This window comes from Molossus molossus, unplaced genomic scaffold (genome assembly GCF_014108415.1).
Source record: "Molossus molossus isolate mMolMol1 unplaced genomic scaffold, mMolMol1.p scaffold_m16_p_6, whole genome shotgun sequence".
Taxonomy (NCBI): Eukaryota; Metazoa; Chordata; class Mammalia; order Chiroptera; family Molossidae; genus Molossus; species Molossus molossus.
The window spans coordinates 95,128,652-95,146,726 of NW_023425399.1; the positions used below are offsets into that span (position 1 = coordinate 95,128,652).

The 18,075-nt window shown below is 51.1% G+C and overlaps 1 protein-coding gene across 1 annotated transcript in view; it reads left to right on the plus strand.

Annotated features, from left to right (window-relative positions):
* Positions 1 to 18,075, plus strand: part of SETBP1 (SET binding protein 1) — a 354,570-nt gene that overhangs the window by 168,876 nt on the left and 167,619 nt on the right. The window lies entirely within an intron of this gene.

An 18,075-nucleotide genomic window follows, 5' to 3' on the forward strand; every position in this document is an offset into this window, starting at 1 on the left:
TTGACACACAGTGCGGGCTAGAAATCTCAGAACTAGAAGGCCTCTAAACTCACCACCGTCTCCGTGTTGCCCTGGCATTTGAGATGAAGAAGATAAATGCAACTCTAGGTGCAAGAACGAGCTGGGGGCCTCCAGTGGTCTCATTTCTTCCTGAAGAGGTGTTTTTAAAAAATGCAAACACAATGAGACAGATGAGGAGGGTGGCAGATCACATTTCTGACGACGCGGAATTCCCGCTGTTCGAGCCTTGTCATTAGTGAGCCTTTTGATTGCCCGGGCAGCTGGGCTTCTCCCTCCCCGTGGACAGAAAGAAGCATGAAGGGAATTACATTTCTCCAAGGGTGAGGTCAAAGGTTATGCTGTGCATTGGACAGCTGGCTGTGGTCACGTTGCAATGCCATGGCCTCCAGTGTTTCTAACAGAATAGCCGGTGGCCCTGTTGTCACAGTCTTTATGCTCACGATCTCTCATAAATTAAGCTGAAATTGTGGATTCTCAAAAATCAGGGGAGAAAATCTCCACCTGCTCTCCGCTCTCCTGCATTCATTGTAAGGCTCTGGCCCGTGGTGTTGAAAGGCCACATGGAGGCCACCCGCGAGGTCCTGAATGGATGCCTGGGCCACGGCCACTTGGCTCTGCCGGGCGAGGAGGAGATTGGCACTGAGCCCATGTGCTTCTGCTGGCAAAACACCTCTGGGCATTTTCAGCAGAGTATCATCAACCTGGCAACACCAGTGCCCACAAAACAAGCACCCCCATGTTCTCGCGCCCCAGCCCCCATTCTGTTCTCAGATACTGTGATTCAATACAAATGGTGCTGGATTTAGAGTCAGTCTTGGGGTGTAAGCCTAGCCTGTCCCAAACTGGCACTGTGGTGTTGAGCAAGTGACAGACGTTCAGAGCTTCAGCTCAACCATCTGTAAGAGGAGATCATTCAACCTGAACGTGCTCTAACGTTTCTCCGGGCAGTAAGAGTCTGGGATGGCACAGGCGTGTGAGTGAGCAGAGCCGTAGGGTGGGCACAGTGGTGAGGGTGGCGGGAGCAGAGAGAGAGGAGCTGGGAGAGGGGCTCATCCCTCAGTTCAGCCACTTTCTAGCCATGTGGTCTTGGGCAAATGACTTAACCTCACTGAACCTCTCAGATTCTTCATCTTCAGAATGGGATTGCCGATGCCTACTTAGAAAAATTGTGCCGAGACGTAAATGAGATTTGTATGAAGCACCCAGTCCACGTGAGAGCCTATTAAGTAAAGGGTAGTTGTTACCATCGGTTACCCACTCTGTGCTCTGGGTAATTATCGATGCCTCTGGAGTAGTCCGTTATCTTCCAACATGATGTAGAACTCGGCAAGAGAAAGCTTCGTTCTCTGAGCATTGGGTTTTATGGTCAATGTTTTTCAGTTGCCCCCAAATCTTCCCACTTAGTGCTCGCCTCTCAGACCTGACCATTGTTGGCATGAAGGACCCTGCAATGTTGTACAATTGGATCTGGGTTTCTCTTTATCCCCTAAACCAGTGTGGTGCTGGGGCTGCATGGTACACTGCATTGAAAACTAGCTCTAACTCATGACAGCAGGGCGTTTGCATCCCATTGTGATAAAAAGTGCATGCAACTCCCAAAGGACTCTTCCCTTTAGGAGAAGTTAGAATCTGCACTAAACCAAGGGGGCCAGCCCCACCTGATGTTGCCATGCACCAGGTCATGTGTACATACCATTAATTAGGCCCAGATAGTTTCCCATATCGGGGATCAGAATGAGGCAGCCTCGACTTCTTTGCTCTAGGAGGTCTTTGTGTAAAGAAGCAGCCCTTGGTGTATTTCCCCATGTGCGTCATCCCTCGTACCCTCCGATCTTTTCGTCTGCAGCCCCTCGAGAATGGTCAGAAGCTGTGGTGGAAATGGAGCACCTCTCGGCACCCTCATGGGCCATGTTCAGTGAAATCGCAGGACGTGCTCATGCAAAACTCTTTGTGTCTTTATTTCATCCTCCGGCAGACACTTGTTACAGTTCTACTATATCCAAAGACTGTGCTCGGTCCTGGAGACAGATGCCAAGTCACAAAGGTTCAGCTCTGCCCTCAAGGAGCCCCCAGTGTCCACTTCAAAGACTCAGGGCCTGTTCAACCCCAGAGCAGGTGGGGAGGGGTGTCCCGAAGTTCACTGCATAACAGCTGCCCTTAGGGGCTTTGGTCTGGCTCATGGAGCAGGACTCATACACTCATCAACATCACCATCGTTGTCACCATCACCATCATCATCGTCATCACCATGACCATCACCATCATCATCACCATCATTATCACCATCATTATCACCACCATCACCACCATCACCATTGCCATCATCACTGCCATCAGGTTGTCATTGTCATTTTCCAAAGTCAAAGGAAATATTTACTCTGCCAACTCAGGAGCCCTCAGAGGACGGCGGTGCTAAGTGTCCAGTGGGTGGTGTGGCTGAGCCCACGCTGGACAGTTTGGAGAACGGCGGTCCAGAAAGGCTTCTTGAGAGCTGAGTCTTTGTTGGGATCTTAATGCTGTTCATAACCCAGATGGCCAGAGAGAAGTGGGATCTCAAGCTTTACTCAGACAGAACTTGTAAAGCAAGGAAGAGATCTGGGCTGGGATTGAACTGCTTTTAGGGAGATGGAGCTCTAGTAGTTACTGGAGCTGGTGTGTGGAAAGAACAGGCACACCCTAAAATGCTCAGCGGACCTTGACCCCTTACTTGCTGGCTTTGTGTTTTGCCTTAGTGTCTTCCTCCGCTCAGCATCAGCCGCATCGTCTCCCCAGCTCTGCAAGTGGCAGCAACTTGCTTTATTCCACCCTCTCTCTGGGCCTCTTCTGCTCCCTCTCTTTCCCTCCCTTCACACTCACACAGGTGCCTGCCGAACATATAACATGCGTCCTTTCTCTGGACGTCCTCCTATAAAATGAGGGAATTTAGGAATTCTTCATGAATCTTCCCCACGTCTCCAGGCTGGGAATGCCAGCCTCCAAAGGGGACATCTGAGCCCTGGCCTCTCCCAGGGACCTCCCCAAGGCTGCTGAGCCTCAGCAGAAGAGGCTGCACTCCTGCTCCTGGGGTCTGCCCAGGGAGCCCGCGCCCTGGACTGCCATGGGCCGCCTGTCCCAGGCCCCAGGCTCGTGGCCTTCCATGCCCTCCCAGGTGCAGGCAGCTCTGGGAAGCGGGCAGGGGCCAGGGCTTTGATCACACACACAATAACCTCAGCACCAAGGCATCCATGCTAATCACTTTTGATTACAAATGGATTAAATAGGACAGCAGCTGCACAGGGCTGCTTTGATTCAGCCCCGCTCAATAATGAGATGCACAGGCACAGGCTGGGAGGCCGCCCTCGGCCCTGCCCAGCCCCCATCCCACCTCCCTCGGGGGCACCTGCAGGCCGGAGGCACTGCTCTGGGACGCGAGGGAAACCGAGGCAACTGGAACGGGCCCTGCATTCAGCGAGTGGCACCCTCGCCCCCCATGCCTGCCTTTTGCCAGTGGTGCAGCCAGGTCCCTCCATTGCTGCAGGGAACGGAACGCAGCCTGTTCCCTCGGGATTCTCACGAGGGAAGGTGTGGAGCCAGGGGTTAAACAGCAGCTGCTCCGCTGAGATGAGTCCGAGTTCCACTCGGGAGCAGCCAGCTCCACAGAGGGCCCAGCCCTCCCATCACCAGGCCCTGCATCTGCTCACTGGGTTTCTCAGCGGTCGTGGAAATAATGTCCTCAGAATCACCTTCCACGTGCACCAGGTATGGGAGACATTCACGGCCCTCTCTCATTTCGTTTTCCCACAAATGCTGCGAGCTGGCCAGGGTTTTGGCCCCTTTCAGAAACGAGGAAGTGACATTCAGACAGGTAAGAAGGCTTCTCCCTCTGCCTTTGTGCAGCTTCTCTGGGTCTTTGGAGACCAGCCCAGGCTCTGCCGTTCTCCAGGCAATCATCTCCCAGCTCCTCTTTCCCCTCATCAGAGAACGTCCTGAGCATATCTAGTTTCCGATGATGGCTCCGTGAAAGCAGTGACCGCCTGTGCGTGTCTATTTTTGTACAGAGATTGAACCAATTTGGGGTTGCGGGGTATGAGCAGCTGCCTTGGCTAAATTGCAAGGCTCGAGGGAGGGGAGGGAGATAAGAGGGATTCAGCACCAAAGCCAAGAGTTCTTCAGGCCCTTAGATGCACTACTATATTTGACCTTGGGGCACTTTGTGTTTGGCCAAAAGCGGTCGAAAGAGCATCAGGGGAATCCCCTGCTTCTAATCAAGGCTTCCACAGAAGAACCAGTATTTCCACCCACCTCCTGCCCACCCTTGTCCTCCGCCCAGGAAGGCACGTTGTCAACCCCTTGCTGAGGTGGCCCCTTGAAAACCAGCCACAGCAGAGCCGTGGCCGAAGCCTCTTCATCGCCCACAGCCTCCCATGCTGAAGGATTTCAGGCATGGGCTTGGACGCAGGTAAGGAAGGCCTGCAAAGTCTAATGCCAGCCACCCATCTGTTGATGTGTGACAACAGTCTCCCCGTCATCCATTTAAGTGGCCCGAATCAAGCCCCACTGCACCCCTGAAAGATCTAAGGAAGAGGGGGGCTGCTCATGTTGATGAAGCATGGACTTCCTCAGGCACGTACTTCATCACGGGTCTGAACGGGGGTCTGGTTGCCTATCCAGCATGTGTGACCTGGCAGAGCACACGGCCTCACCTGCATTCTTACTGCCCAGGTGCATACATTGAGCACTGGGCGTGAAGAGTGACTGGCACAATGTCCCAGGCCTAGGTAATGGCAGCATTCGGATTAGAATCCAGGAGTCCTACCTCAAACTAGCCTTCTTTCAATCACAGATTGCAGAGGCCTTTGCAATTTGCAAATAATGCTCCTGCTTGTGGCCTTTGAGCATCATATACCACTTCTCTGAAGTGGCTTTTCCACAACTCTGCTGCGCAGCTTCTGCTCATCCTCGGGGCTCAGCTGGGGTGCTGCCTCCCTGGGAAAGCCTCCCGTGGCCAACCCCAGATTCTCAGTCAGGTGTTTCTCCATTAACTCTCTTGCGATACCCACTCCGCCCCCACTTATTCCCAACTCTGCAACTAGCGTCTTTGGGTTGGTAGCTTGAAATTGTGAGAGTATTTATACTACGGATATTGGCAAATGCCTTAGATCAGGGCTTTTTCATTTTCTCCCAGAGAATCAGTTATTAAAGATTTGCCAGCATAGACTGGTTAGTAACAGTTTCTTCCCCGACTGGCACAGTGTGCTCAGATCTGAGAGCCCTGTGTTGAGGGGGACATTTATAAGCTACATGGTGATAACACAGGAAACCATATTCAGGGGAGAAGAGCTGAAAGCACTTGGGATATTCCACTTGGAGATATGTGGCGTTGAAACCTGTCATCAAGTGTCTCCGGGGTGGCCCGCAGCGGGAGAAATGAGCAGGCTGCAGTGTGTGCTGGGGCGGGGCTGGGGAGCTCGGGAGAGGGTGAGTCTGACATCCTTTGAGTTTGGTATTTGGCTCCGAGTCGAGATGTGGGGTCTGGAGTAGGTTGGTTAGTCCGTCTGTTCCTCATCTGTTAAATGGGGTTCACATTCCCTCTTTAACAGGAAGATCAGGACAATAAAAAAAGCACAGCGAGCGCCTGCTCCTCAGAACGAGGAGGGTGAGTCTCAGCGAGGCACATTTCAACCGAATGAAGGTAGAATCCGCCCCAGACTGTTCCGGAATAGCCGGTGCCACGTCCTCAGAGGCGTTCAAGCTGGGCGTCCATCTGTCAGAGAAGGGGATTCCCACGTTGGAGGGGAGCTGGTCTGGAAAAGCACACCCCAAGATCCCTTCCACGCTAAGACCTGTGAAGCCCAGAACGTGTCCCTGGGCAAGTCACCGACCGATTTTTTGCCTCATTTCCTCCATCTGTTTAACAAGCGAGCTGGTTTCTCTCCCTCCCGTTTTCTGCTGTTCTTTTGAGCAGACCCATATTCGAAATCAAGCCTCTCTCCACGAGCCCTCTTGTCATGCCCCTGCTTTGCTTCTCGCTCTTCTTTTCCTTGAACTTACCATGACTCTAGATTTCATTTGTTTTTGTTATTCAAAAATAGTGCTGTCTCCCCAGTTAGACTCTTGGGTTCCCCATGTTCCAGGACGCTGTTTAATGTGATCATCGACCCAGCCTCAGAATGTAGGCCGCTTGGTGTCGGGGTGGTTGGGTGAGCTCATCGTTTGAAAGGTTTTAAGGTCTAGTGAGGAAAGGTATTTTCTGTCTCCTACTTCACCATTCTTGTTCTAATATACACACTTCATACATTGAAATTGGGCAGCATCCCTGTGATTTGGCTTCGAAGAACTTGGGCCATTTTGCACCCAGTTGGTGACAGAGGGTAAACAGTGAGAAGACAATAATCAAACTCTTGGTGGAAGTAAGCTTTTGTGTCTTAGAGTGAGGATGCTTGCTGCTATCCCATGAGGTTGGGGAAAGCCTTATCTGAGGTGCATGGGGACACTGGACCACTGTGTTGACGGTCACCTGCCTTCCATTTAGATGTGGCGAAGTCAGTGGCTGGACACCACTAGGCGTGGCCTCCCTACCCTCTTGCCACTCTTTTATCCCAGAACCAGGCTTGCTGCAGATGGCTCTCCATGTAGCAGTGGTCCCTTGCCCTCCACATCATGGGCCTCTCTTTCCTCTGTTCTCAGCTACAGATCCTTAGACGTCGAATTTCTTTTTATCGGAAGACATGGAGACTCCTTTTTTTTTTTTTCTTCCTGGTTAGAAGTGAAGCACAGCAAATAGCTACCTTAGGAATATCTGCACAGTGATTATGGTGTAATTGATTGATAGTGTTCACTTTCCTAAAGCCGGCTTTAGTAGGAAGGGATGTGCAGAGAAGCAGGAGACCACTTACTCTGAAAGGCCAGCGAGAGGTGAGGGCAGGGATCCTCCTAAAGGTACGCTCGGGCTTTGCCAACTCCTCGGCTCTGCCCAGGGCCCGCCCCCTCCTGATGTCCCCCCCCCTCCTCCGTCTTGGCTATCACACCTCACCCCACGTACCTTTCGTAATGGTTTCTGTGAAGCCTGATCATGCTTCCGGTGAGTGGCAGGGCCTTCTATCACCTTTCCAAGATTCACAGGCTGTCAGGTTGGGGGTGATCATTCAGAATTCGTGTCAGAGGTGGGGGTGCTAAGGGCCAGGCAGGGATATTGCACTGAATTCCCAAAGGTGGCTACACGCGTGAAATCGCCAGTCCCTGTGGTGGGCCCTCCATTTGTGCCATCAGTGAGGGCTTGGGCAGTGATCACTGAAGGGGCCTCAAACTGAGGTGGCAGCTGTGTCCTGCTGATGTGGTCTCTGGGTTGCTTTCATTTTGCTCAGTGTCTGTAGGTGATGTATAGAGAGACAGCCCCCAACTGAGCCAGCCAGAAATTCTGGGCAGTTTTTTTTTTTCAAGAATGGGAGGGCTGGGAGTCAGGCCCACATGTGATTTGGAGGGAGAGCAAGTAGAGGTTATCTTAGTTGGAGAAGGGGTCTAGGGAGGTGTAATCCACATTTGACTGAGCCAATTTGGTGAGAAGGAAACCTCATTTCCAGATTCCTCTATGAGACGATCTTCTTGCTCTTGAGAGTGAAATCACAAGAGACCGTTTTTAGCAAACTACAGTGAAGGCAGGACTGAGTGAAACACACACACACACACACCCCCAGCAAAGACGAGTTACTCGTGAACCAGCTGTTTCCAGAAGTCCTGTATCGAATACAAGAGGGACAGTTTTTAAAATTCTGTTTTTTATTATAGTTTGCATTTAACACTATTTTGTATGAGTTTGAGGTGTACAGCTCTGTGGATAGACATTCACATTGGCTACGAAGTGGTGCCCACCTGGCACCATACGTAGTTCTTATAATATTATTGACTATATTCTATATGCTGTACTTTACATCCCTGTTATCATTTTGTAACTACCGGTCTGTACTTCTCAATCCCTTCACCTTTTTCACCCACTCCTCCCACCCTCCCTCCCCTTTGGCAACTTAACAGTCTGCTCTCTGAATCTATGAGTCTGTTCCTATTTTGTTTATTTTGTCCCTTAGATTCCAGATGTAAGTAAAATCATATGATACTTGTCTTTCTCTGTCTGGCTTATTTTACTTAGTATAATACCCTCTAGGTCTGTCCATGTTGTTGCAAATGGTAAGATCACATTCCTTTTTATGGCCGAGTAATATTCCACTGTATACATGTACCACTGCTTTTTTTATCCACACATCTGTTGATGGGCACTTGGGCTGCTTTCCTCTCTTGGCTGTTGTAAACAACGCATATGCCTCTTGAGCTGTGTTCTTGGTCAGAGAGGACAAAGGCTTTGCGAGTAGCTGCAACCCCTCCCCCACCCCACAGAAACTCCACACAAGCTCCCCAGAGGGACATATTTTTAACACAGTACCAGGATGCATATATTCTGAGGAATCATGCCTCCCTCAAAGCTGTCTAGGGATCTTGAAAGGAAGCTAGTCCTGTTTCTCTGAGGGTGTTTCATTGGGAACATTTGTACAAGCTGTGGGTTAGCTTGCATGGTGAAGAATCATTCTGGAAACCTCCAAATGTCTCGGTCCTCACAGAGCTCCCATCCTAGGGAGCGGCAGGACCAGGTAGGTCCTCACAACTTATGATGCCTGTGACACTGTTGTCAGAGCGGGGCCACCCGTGAAAGTGACTGCACCTTGGCCGTGCAGACAGCATTCAGAGAGCAGTCAAGGACATGTTTATTTCAACCAATAGCCAAGTATATAAACAAGCAAGTTCCACTTCATTCATTAAAATGAAGCAAATGACCCGATCTTTAAAAAACTTTGTAATCTTTCTGGTAAAAACTGTAAGCCAAGGGTATTTGAGAAACCAAGATTATCTTTTAAGATTTAGTTTTGTGGGGGGTTTCTTGTAGATGAGAGGGAGCACTGTAGGTTTCACAGCCCTTCTCTAGGCTGAAGATGGTTGTCTGTCTTTCCTAAAGATCCTACCTCCTCGCTGTCCAGCTCCTCGAGTCTGTGAGGCACTAACGCCCTTCCTCCTTATTCCTCCTCATTCTGTGTTGGATTTGAAGAGGACATCACAACATGTTTCATGCATGTAGTAACAGATGGATCACTGGGATTCCCCAGTTTGGGGTATTATTAAAACTGTCCATTGATATGGTCATCATGCTGTCGTCCTTCCTTGAGACGCAGCCATCCCCTTCCCATCACTGGTTACCCTTTTTGTAAATACCTGTCTGGTGGCGTCTCAGCTGGTGTCTCTAGAAGGCAGAGATCTTTGCTAGGTGGCAGGAAGTTACTGGCAGTGCCACACGTACAGTCGTTAAGGATAATGATAGGCTTTGGGCTCAATGGAATTGAGCATATTCTCTGAATCTGTCAGTTACTCTCCTGTGACTCTGAGCATGTTATTTAATGTCGCTAAGTTTCTGCTTTCTCATTTATAAAATGGGTATGATCGTAGTGCTGCCTTAGGAGAGTCTTACGAGGATTTAATGAGAGCTGTTCCCTGGAAAGCGTGGAGTACGTGGAGTAGCTTGTGGGGATTCCTGGCATCTGTGAGTGTGTCCTGGACTTGACATGCTCTCACGGCTGGAAGGAAGGAAGGACAGGAGGAAGGAAAGATGGGAGGGAGGGAGAGGGGTACGCTTGGTTGGGGAGAGAAGATAATTCCTGATAATGAACAGTGTCTGCAGCAGTGTATGGTGTACAGTACAGACTCCAGCGAGTTCTGGTCGGCCAGGGTTCAGGAACAAAGGTCCTTTGAAAAGAAGTCAACTTGAATTCAGAGAAATTTGAGGGGAGGATCAAGAGAGTAGAACGTTACCTTAGATGCCTACACTGTGAGGCTGCATGGGGCCAATGGGAAGTCTGGCTCCCACCTGCCTGGCAGCATCTGGGCACCGCTGGTGGTGGAGCCAGTGCCCCTGGGTTCAGGGCTGACCCCTGGCAGGGTCGGGAGGAAGGCAGCAACATCCCATTTTAGGGATCCCCGAGGGGTCATGAGTGCCTTAGACAAAGGGCTGGACTTGTCATGATTCAAAGCTGTGTTCAAGTCCAGTTTTGCCTCCATGACCCTGGGTGAGTCATTTAACCAATTTGCACCTCAGTTTGCTCAATTATAAACTGGAAAAAATAATGCCATCCTGCATTGATAATGTGGAGATGAAGAGAGATAATAGAGTAAAAGCACCTACCAGGTATAATAACAAGCAAAAGTAGGTGCTGAGAAATCAGTTCGTTTTTTATCTTATAATTACCAAGGCTCTCTGGAAGCCCTTCCGTGGTACCCGAGGCCGAGAGCTGTGGCTGCCCACAGCCGTAAGGTTCAGCCATCCTTGGGTCCAGCTTGACATTATCACTTTTAGATATTCACCTGTAATTGCGAATAATTGCCGTAGATTTGGCCCAGGGGCCCAGATTCTCAGCCAAGCTGGCTCCACTGAGCTGAGGAGCAGAGCTGTTCACTCGGCGCTCAGACACTCTCAGAAGCAAGCTCCCGACTCTTCCATCTTCTTCTGCCCAGGGCGCCTCCGGGTCTAAGTCAGTTTCCCGGGTTTCGCCAAAGACCCCAGAAAGCTTTAATACTAATCTTGCAGGCAAACGCACAGATCACCGGGGCAGCATGAGCAGAAATTCAGGACATGAGGGCAGAGCGAGCACCCGGCTTGGCGCGTGCTCAGTGCGGGGAACCTGCTTTCTGGGCCTCATGCAGACTTTGGGAACAGCCCTCAGATGCTTGCACGCGACTTCTTCCTTGTGTGCAAAGGAACGAACCTCCAGCTCAGCCTGGGCTCCTGGCAGGTGGCATTGCTTGAGCTCTGTCCTCTCCTGGCAAGTGCTTTCTTCGCCTGCTGAGCTTTGGGGGAAGAGAGAAGACATCACTGCCTTCAGCAGGTGTAAAGGAGGAAGAAAGCGGTGCTCTGATGAGGGGCGCGTACGTGGCACATGTTAAAGTTTGGTTAAAATGAGGCCTGGCTGCGGTACAGAGAAACCCGGGTTCGGTTCCCGCTAAGGGCACGTAACTCGGTTGCAGTTTGTCCCCGGCCCTGGTTGGTTGTGCGGGTGGCAGCCACTTGATGTGTCCCTTCACATCGATGTTTCTCTCTCTCTCTCTTCCTCTCTCTCCCTCCTGCTCTATCTGAACAAAAAATGAAAAAATGTCCTCGGGTGAGGATTAAAAAAAAAAAAAAAAAAAAATGAGGCCTGGCTTCACATCTGTTCTGCTCCCTAGTAAGAGACCTCTCTCTTGGCATCTTGAAAGAGGTGAGCTGGCTACGTCTCTGTCCCCAGGTGTATTCTGTTAGCACGGCAAGTGGCTTGCTCCTCCACGCGGGGCCCTTCTCTTGTTCAGATAAGGAGCTTGCTTTTCCACAGAGCTTTAAATCAAATACATCTGAACATGGAAATCCAATATAAAATATCAATAAAAGTGGAGTTGTTTTGGATTAAGTGGGATCGGGGCTGGAACTCTCCACTTCAGCTCCTCTCCCCCACCTCACTGTCCCCAAGTCTGTTCCGTGGAATCCAGGACTCCTCCGGGTGCAATTTGAAAACCACTATTCTATAAATTTCCTAGGCAGGATTCATTTCGAAGGGTCAGCGCATCACAGAGGACCCGATAAAAGCTCTAATAGTGCACATTCCAAAAATAGCAGGAGGCTCATAGACAGCGATGAGTCAGCACACCAGGCGTCGGGGCCGTTCTGCCACCTACTAACTGTGCAGCCTCAGAAGCAACTTAACCCTCTTGAGCTATTTTTTTTTTTTTAACCAAAATGCTTAATAAATGGGGATATGAACCTCCATGCCGGCTTATACCAGGTTTACCTTTGTCAGCGTCGCACCCAACGCTGTGCCAGACGCCCTCCACGAAATCCAGTGTTCTTGGTCTGGGGAGCAAGGCATCTAACAAGAATTCTCCTGGGAAGTTGAGGAAGGGCGGGCGAGCTCTGTAGGTTCACCAGGTTCAGATAACATGAACCAAGACTCTTTTTCTCGGTGAGCTGTAGATTCCGGCATCCAGAGACCCTCCTCCCGCTAGGTGCCCGGGGTTTCAGCTCCAGTCTGCAAGGGAGACGGAAGGCATTCCCACCCAGAAGTGGAAAGAGCTGTGACTTGGACAGCCACCAGCCACCAAGCACACACACCACCCCGAGAGCAGGGGTACTATGTGCAAGGTTACTCGGGGGATTTACAAAGAAAAGAAGGTAAAAGCTCTTTTGGCTGCATATCTAGGGGAGTTGGTCACAGATCTCACCCGTAAATATTAGAACCCCATCATTTAGCAAATAACAAAAGAAAAATAGAAGCCATCAAGACCAGGCTTGCCTGCTGAAGTTACAGTCAATTCTTATTAGTCATGTTTGTTACTCTTTGGGAAGGAGCCCAAAGCTAAGGCTGGAGTTCTCAGTGGTTTCAGGTTTAACCTGTGAAAGCCCACGAGTCTGTGGGGATTTAACAAAAGGACTCTCAGCCCAGCTAGATGGTAGCTTTAAGAGGGCAACTTGCCCCGTAGGCTGGTGAGAGCTGACTGCGTGGCCCTAACACCACCCGCCCCCAGGGCCTCGGCAGTGAGAACCAATGCCTTGTGCATTGTAGGGCTGCTCACCCTTAGCTTCGATGCGGCTCTGCCTGCAGCCCCACCAGGACGGCGAAGCCTGCAGCCGTCCAAGTGACCATCTGTCCCAGTTCCTATTTGCATACCAATAATGGACGCACAGAACAAGACTCTCATGGCCCCCCTTCTGTCCTTCCCATTAGGAATTCTTCCAGAAATTACAGTCAACCTCCAGAGGGGTGTGTTTGGGGAAGGGGCGAGTTGCTAGAAAATGGGAGCTGGAGACGAGATTCGGTCGGTCCCATCTCGTTTTCATCCCTGGAGGGAGAGGGCCTTTTTGGGGTAACAGAGGTGTGGGGCCAGAGGGAATGTGGGATCCATTTTATAGGTGCTAAAATAAGACCTGAGTAGGTGAAGTAAGCCCGTAATTAGTGCGTGGAGGGAGACTCGGGGCGAGGACATGCATTTTCTCACTCCCAGCCCAATGAATGCCCTTTGTGCTGAGTGTTCCACTTCGCCCCCTGCAGGAGAAGCTCCCTGTCGGTTTCATTTCACCTCCCTGACTGCAGGCTCCACATTCCCCTCTGTGGTCCTGCTGCAGTCGTGGCTTAGTCCTGGGTGGTGGTCCTGAGCCCGCAGCTTGGTAGGAATCACGCGCCCTTTCTTTCCTTTGCTCTGTCTTACCCCTGACGTACCACATTCCTCTCCCCTCTCAGCATGGCCAGTCCCCAGGGGGGAGGGCCTCTAAAACTTAGTTTGGGTCATACACATATCAGTGGGTTTGTGGTTCCTGATACTCCATTAGATAAGTCACTGACTCTTCCCCGGCCTTGGTTTTTTTTGGCCAAAAGAGGAGGTGGGGCTAGTTGGTTCTAAAAACCTCAGTCACGCCTATGATTGGATGTCTGTGCTGTCTTTCTGGGACACGCCTTCCCCCTGGCTATCCTGAGCTTGTCTGTGGGTAGAGGGATTGGGGTGGGACGGGGTTCAGGTTCCTTCCTGGAGCCAAAGAAGGAAGGAAATGATGCTTCACAGAACAAAGAGGGAGAGAACGATCTACTTCTTATGACATAAGAAAGGAAAATGAGAACAGGTTGAAAATGGGGAGGGATCATAGTAAGTAGAAGCGAAACGTAGTAAAAGTCGTCTTTAAGGGCAATGTGAGAATGGCTCGCTTATGCTCCCCACCATCCTTGCTCTGTTCCGTTATCCACCTACCTACCCGCCTTCCTAGGTGTCCGTCGCCTGTGCATCCATCTCGGGCCATCATCTATTTACCACGAGGGAGGAGAGCGCGGGGAAAAGCAAACAGAGGATCCCCGGTGAAACCAGGGCCGTTCTGTCCAGCCTCAGTCTGTGAGGCCGAGATGTCCGTGTGACCCACATCCCCCCTCTTGTATCAGTGATCCCCTCCCCAGGCCACGAGTTCTGGGTCAGCCTTGGCGGTGGGCTGGAGATATGAGGCCCAGCCACCCAGACGTGGTGTGTACCTTTGGTAAGAGACCTGCATCGGGGAGATGATGCTCCCGGGGCAGGGGGCGCCGGGAGGAGGAGCAGACTTCGCCCCTCCTTTGCGGGAATTGGGCAGCTGTAGAAGTCGGCAGGTGAAGGAGGCAGTTGGAGGGGCGGTCCTGGGCCCAGGGAAGCCACCAGGTGATTTGGGGGTGTCTGCTTGGAACGTGGAGGGTGCTTCTCCCCTCACCTGCGCAGGGCCCCACAGCTTCCTCCTCCTCCAACCCTTCCTGCTCCCAGCCCACCCCTCAGGCTTGGAGAGACAAGACAAAAACAAAAGCAAACAGAACTTTTGCCAAGAGAGAACACTGCAGCTCCCCAGGAGTGGAAAGCAGAGGCATCGCCCTCCTGTTTGCAGGGGGGACTGTTCAGGGGAGCAGGGAGGCGTGTTGGGAATGAGAACGGCCCAGGGAACACCCCTGGCTCCACCGGGGAGATGAAAGAATGTTCTCCTTCCTTTGCCTTTTAAATGTAATTCTCTCTGCCCTTCTCCCTGGAGCAGTGCAGACACTGAGCCGTCCCGGGCAGCGCAGGGTCCTTTTCATTAACTTCAGCCTGATTGAAGTCCCCAGAGCACCGCAGAGCCATCCTCCCTCCGCGGCCCCTGCCTTGAGTCCCTCCCCACACAGCCAGTCTGCTCGCGGCTGCGGCTGTTTTCCGCTGCGAAGGGTGAAGACAGGGTCTCCCAAGGGACACAGTTTGCAGAGGGTCTGGATCTGTGCTTTTGAGGTCAGTGGCTTTGTGGAAGGACAGGCTGACCTCTGCTTGCCTGTGCCTCAGTTTCCCCTGAATTTCTGAGCCCTCTCTCCCACCTCCAGCATAGAGGCCAGCAGGCGGTTGTGTCGGGGTGTAGGGTTGACTGGCCCGAGAAGGTCCGAGGGGAGGTTTCTGCAGTGGGGCTAGGGGTGGGGGCCCACCCAGGCCTGTTGTGGACAGCAGTGTGACCATGGAGTCACTTATCAACGTCTTTAACATAACGACTTAGTCTTCAGTTTTAACATTTGTTTTAATGGCTGATCATTCGTTTTCAGATGACATTGTGTACGTGAAAGAGGGTAAAACAGAGCCGCTTTGGTTAAAGGGAGGGAGAGGGGACACAGTAGAGATCTCTGTCTACACCACCTTCCCTTGTTCCAGTTCCGCAGCAGAGGTGGCCGAGCCCTCTGGGAACACTGGGACTTCCTCATCCACCCAGGGGCCTGTGCCTGTCTCCTTCAGGTTCTGATGCTCTGGAAGCATGGAAGTCTCCTTTGAGGACCAGCTCTAGGTGGTCTGCATCTCTGAAATGCCCGAGAGCTTCCTGTGCTGTTTCCGGTCCACATCTGGGCTCCACATTTCAGGGCGGAGGCCAGCCCTCTGCTCCCCGGGTGCAGAGTGTGCACGTCAGGGAAATAAGCCGCTGGAAAGGAGAGCATTGCAGAGGCAGAGGCTGGGTTTTCCCAAGAGCCCTGGAGCCAGGAGGTGGGGATTTGGGCTGATGGCAAGGAGGGACCGACTCCTGCACACTCTGCAGGGAACATTGAACGAGGAGGTCACGAGGCTTGCCTTTGGTTGTCCGTCAGGTCACATGACACCTGAAATGCATACTAGAGTGTGAATAAATCATTCAGGATCTACAAGGCAGAGAATTCAGAAGTTTTAGAAGTTACTGGATAACCATCCTTGATACCACCCCCTGCCTCCCCCAGCCCACCATCAGACAAGCCGAAACACATGGGAACTGCACGGGCCCCTTGAGCATTTTACTGTTTCACTTACAGGAAGAGACGATTCCTCTCTCTCTTCAGTCTCCTTCGCTTTCATACTGTCTTTTCTTCTATTCGACCTTTGACTCCTGCACTGAAGCATGAGCTGATATTCACTCATAAAACCTGCAGCAGATGGAGAAGAGTGTGTTCCCATCGCTGACTAATTCATTCAGATATTTGAGTGCCTACTTCATGCAGGAAATGCTCTGGATGTCGAGTGCCTTTTTCTCTTGTCGACGTAAAGGGTGTTACCAGCCGTCTCTCTTCTCCGGGCTCACAGTTGGGTCATTCTCGTCCTCATCTCCAGGCTGACAGCGTTCCCCACTTTCCCTTGAAGTCATGTGACCAGCAGAGATGTAGTGATTCATGGTATGTCCAGACTCCTCCATGCTTTGAGAAATGCAGAAGTTACGTGAGACCGTGACCATGGTCTTGTGAGGTGGGAAAAAGCACATGAAAAATACACACAACAGGACAGCACAGAACTTGAAACAATGAAACCGAATTGCATGCATCTGGATTCTTCTTACGAGAAGGAAAAGTGGGTTTAGAGGTTCCAGGGAGAGCAGGACAGATCCTGACCTCGTTCGAGCTGGGGACGTTGTGAATAACAACCAAAAATGCCATAGCTTTGCTTCCAGTCACACAAATGGGTCTGGTTATTTCTCGTCCAAAACCACTGACATGAGGACATAGTGCCTCTGATGAGAGGCTTTGAACACCCCTGTGGTTGATTCGCAGTTACGGCGTCAGAACGAGGAGGAACTAGACCTTTTGGTCTCATACCTGCTGGTCTACCTGGTGAGCCCCATTACAAAGGTCCCTGCCCTCTGGATTCCAAGGGCCTGGAGGATTGGAGATGTGATTCCTATATGCTAACACATATTGTGGACTTGTCCTTAACAAGGTCAATCGCGTACCCATACCTCACCCCAGCCTTTCTCTCCTCCCCAACTCCGTCCTAACCTGTGCTCAGCTCAGTTTGGAGGCTCGGTTGTGCTGATAAGATCTGAAGAGTGGATGGTCATTACCAACTGAATAAAATAGTGTCTGGAAGGAAGGGTCAGTTAAGGGTCATACATGGGGACACATGTTTTATGTTATTTACTGCCTGTAGCTCATTTGACAGATAGCGTTTCTCCCCTGTGCCAGGTCTCATCAGCAAATTATCTCCACTGTGCTATAAATCAGAGGCATCATTTATAAAAGAAAGAGGTTGAGCTTTGAGGTAATAAATTCTGGACTTGAATTTCCCATCCATGTACTTACTACCTGTGTGACCTGGAAAATGTTAACTCCCATAAGTCTCAAGTTTCCCATCCACAAAGTGGAGCTACTTTCTATCTCGTGGTGAAGCTGAGTATAAGAAAGAAAAAATTGTAGAGCCGGTCACTGTGCTGGGGACCCAGGGACTGACCTTCAATGCATGTGCCCTCCCGTCCTCCTCAGTGCGGGGTATGGCCGGCCATGAGGATGTGCAAGAGCCAAGGGAGCTGGACTGGGACTGGGCATTCCTTTCTCAGGTTTCTGCTCTTGCAACCGCCCCACCGGAAGTGCCTGGATCTACACCTTTTCATTTTCAGGGTTCAGTTCAAACTCCAGCTTATTCTGGCAACCCCACCCCGACCTTTCTTGCCTTATGTCCACAGTTTGCCATGTACACCACTCTACTAGACTCTGCTCACACTGCTATACACATCTTATCCTTTGGCCAATAGATAGATCCCTTAAAGGCAAGGACAAAGCTTCATTCTGTCCGGTCAAGCACCGTCGTGACTGGTTGTTGGGCTGTTTCATTACCAACAGAGGGGCCAAGCTGGCTCTGTCGGGATGGTGCTCCCTCCTCCCGGGACCTTTCGCAGGGAGAGCCGGCCCTCAGGCCTGGGCGTGGGGAGAAGGATACAGCTCTTACATTCTCCACCTCCTCTCTGCTCCCCTTTCCCTATCATTTTTCGCCAAGTTATTTAGAGGAGCGAAAAAAGCCCAGTTGAGCTTCTCTGAAGGCTGGAGGCCCTGGAACCCAGCATGACTCCCTCTCTTTCTTGAACCAAACAAAATATTGTTACAGCAAACATGAAATCGTTCCTATTTTTTACAAATGCTCTCCAGGCCTAACAAAGCTAGCAGTCACATTCCTCGAATCAAAATAAATATCTGCCCCTTTTCTTTACCCCATACTTTTTCGGCATTTTTGAGCAAAAATAAAGCATGTTTTTATTTAATTAAGCATATG